We start from the raw sequence: 2,950 nt of genomic DNA on the forward strand, positions 1-2,950 counted from the left end.
GAAGAGCTTAGGGTTGCCACATGTTTTTCAGGGACTGACCTTGAACTGATTTTCATAACAAACACATTAATTTTACTTAGACTGTATGTTTACTTGGGGAGGTTTTGGGGAAAATTGCTGGGTATGTGGGGTGGACCTCTAAAATCCGTCTAAAGCCGCTTTTAGCCTAGAGACTAACTTGCAAACACAGTTTTAAAAAACAAACCCAAATATCTAGACGGCGGAGGGAGCATGCCAACTCAATAGTTTTTTCAAACCAGCTTCCCTTTGCGTCTGTAGGGTCCAAGGATGTAACCAGATCACACAACACGCGCCAGGAAAGCCCAAAAGAGGGGTGATCCCTCGATGGAGGTGCCGCATCAGCGTTTTCTCACGTGGCCTCTGGGGCTCTATGAATGGCAAGAGATCGCATTCCTTCTACTATCCCTCCCGGCCTCCAGCCGGGACAAGGAACTGGAGCAAACTCCGGGATGCAGTTTAGACCAGACTTGCCTACCTGGGCGCGCCGGCTGCCCAGTCTCCTGAAGCCTTGGGGCTGGGCCCTGCGGTGATGGGCGTGCTGGCCGTCGCAGAGCCCTCTGGGAGTTGTAGTCCGTAGCGGCGAGAGATTTGACAGCGACCGCCGGCTTGGCGCATTCAGAACTCCAACCCCCGCCGGCCCCCGCGGCCCAGTCTGTTGCCGCTTCCTGTTTGGACTGGGAGTCCCGCGGTCGCAAATTGTGAGAATTTGGGAAGGGAGTCTTCATCTTCTCGTCTAGTTCTCCGAGGTTGAAGGCTCGGCCTGCTCAGGTAGATCACGTTCCCACGTCTAGCATACTCGCCTCTCGGGGAGGTGGGGAGGTATCCGAGGGAAGGCGGCGGGAAGGGTTGAGGTTGGGGCGAAGCCGGCTGTCATCTGGGATAGTTCTTCAGTGTAGCGCATCAGAACCGTAGCTGCTTTTGGGGATCAGGGAGGCCAAAGCCTGGAGCCGCGGAGACTGCTCCGGAGGCACGGCGCACGCTCCTCAAGGGCTCAGTGAAAGAAAGTCAGGAGTCCCTCGGGGTCTGAGGGAATCCGAGTGTCTGTGGGAGTCGGTGTCAGCTGGAGCCTTAGGGAAAAGATAGGGTTAGGGTAAATGAACACCCTGACCCTCGGGTGAGAGAAGGAGGGAGCAGGAGAATTGGGGGACTTGTAGGAATGGGAGCACCCTTCTTTCCCTCTCTTGAGACAGGGTCTCGCTCCGTCGCTTGGGCTTGAGTGAGGTGGCGCGATCACGGCGAGGAGCACCTTTCTCCATCCCGAGTTGGGGAGATCTAGCGGGGGAACATGAGGGAGGAACCCCCTTTAGGCCTTGAGCTAGGACCACAGATGGGGTGAGGGCCATGACTGGTAAGCCCTCGCCACGCTTTTCACACGACTCAGTTGTGAGAACGAGTGTGTTGATAGTGGGTAGCTTGACATGTCAGCATAGTAGAGCTGGAAGAGGGGTTTGAGAGCAGCTAGTCAAGCGCATTCTCCTCATTTTACAGAGAAGGAAACTGAGGTCCACCGAGTTGGAGAAACCCACTCAACACCAGGTAACCATTTAATGGCAAACTTGACTAAAATCTAGTTGTTATGACTCCCAGGCAGTGTCTTATCCATTGCCGAGCTCCGTCCCCCTCATAGATCAGCACACTATAAGTTGTACCTCCACTTTATTTTTTCTTTTCTTTTCTTTTTTTCCACACAGAGTCTCGCTCTATCGCCCAGGCTGGAGTGCAGTGGAGCGATCTTGGCTCACTGCAACCTCCGCCTCCCTGGTTCAAGCGATTCTCGTGCCTCAGCCTCCTGAGTAGCTAGCATTACAGCTGCCTGCCACCACGCCCCAATAATTTTTGTATTTTTAGTAGAAATGGGGTTTCACCATGTTGGCCAGCCTGGTCTTGAACTCCTGATCTCAAGTGATCCTCCCGCCTTGGGCTCCCAAAATGCTGCGATTACAGGCGTGGGCCACTGCGCCCGGCCACTTTTTTCTTTTTAATATTTTCAGACATGACAAAGATCTGACATATGTAGGATAGCAGGCAGCTGCTGAGGAGAAAGGTTTTTTAAAAACGTTTCGGCCGGGCGCGGTGGCTCACACCTGTAATCTCAGCACTTTGGGAGGCTGAGGCGGGCACATCACGAGGTCAAGAGATCAAGACTGTCCTGGCCAATATGGTGAAACCCGGTCTCTACTAAAAAAAATACCAAAATTAGCCAGGTGTGGTGGCGCATGCCTGTAGTCCCAGCTACTCAGGAGGCTAAGGCAGGAGAATCTCTTAAACCTGGGAGGCGGAGGTTGCAGTGAGCCGAGATCGTGCCACACTGCACTCCAGCCTGGTGACAGAGTCAGACTGTGTCTCAAAAAAAAAAACGAAAACAAAACAAAAAAATGTTTCAATAGGTCAAAATAACCCATGTCCTAACTTAAGAAAAATCTCTCTGCCTCGTAAACAACTACAAACTTCATGTTAAGATAGAAGGTTGGGCCGATTGCGGTGGCTAACACCTGTAATCCCAACACTTTTGGGAGGCTGAAGTGGACGGATCATTTGAGGTTAGGAGTTCAACACCAGCCTGGTGAACATGGTGAAACCCTGTCTCTACTAAAAATACAAAAATCAGCCAGGCGTGGTGGTGTGCCTCTCATCTGTAATCCCAGCTACTTGGGAGGTTGAGGCAGGAGAATCACTTGAGCCTGGCCGGCGGAGGTTGCAGTGAACCAAGATTGCGCCACTGCACTCCAGCCTGAGCTACAGAGCAAGACCCTGTCCAAAAGAAAAAAAAATAGTTGTCATCTATAGTTTCTTTGTTTCTAAGAAAATAAAATTTACCTTTCCTTCCCCTAGACCTCTGAGAACAGCTAGACTTAGATTTCTTTTCTTTTCTTTTTTTTTTTTTTTGAGATGGAGTCTCGCTCCATTGCCAGGCTGGAGTGCAGTGGCG

General features: G+C 51.6%; 1 protein-coding gene across 1 annotated transcript in view; it reads left to right on the forward strand.

Annotated features, from left to right (window-relative positions):
• Positions 1-670: 670 nt before the first annotated feature.
• SLC38A9 (solute carrier family 38, member 9) overlaps positions 671-2,950 on the forward strand; it is a 92,392-nt gene continuing 90,112 nt past the window's right edge. The window contains exons 1-2 of the mRNA XM_011942925.1: positions 671-789; positions 1,510-1,557. The gene's annotated coding sequence lies outside the window, so the exon portion shown is untranslated. The remainder of the gene's footprint in view (positions 790-1,509; positions 1,558-2,950) is intronic.

This window comes from Colobus angolensis, unplaced genomic scaffold (genome assembly GCF_000951035.1).
Source record: "Colobus angolensis palliatus isolate OR3802 unplaced genomic scaffold, Cang.pa_1.0 Scaffold212, whole genome shotgun sequence".
Taxonomy (NCBI): domain Eukaryota; kingdom Metazoa; phylum Chordata; class Mammalia; order Primates; family Cercopithecidae; genus Colobus; species Colobus angolensis.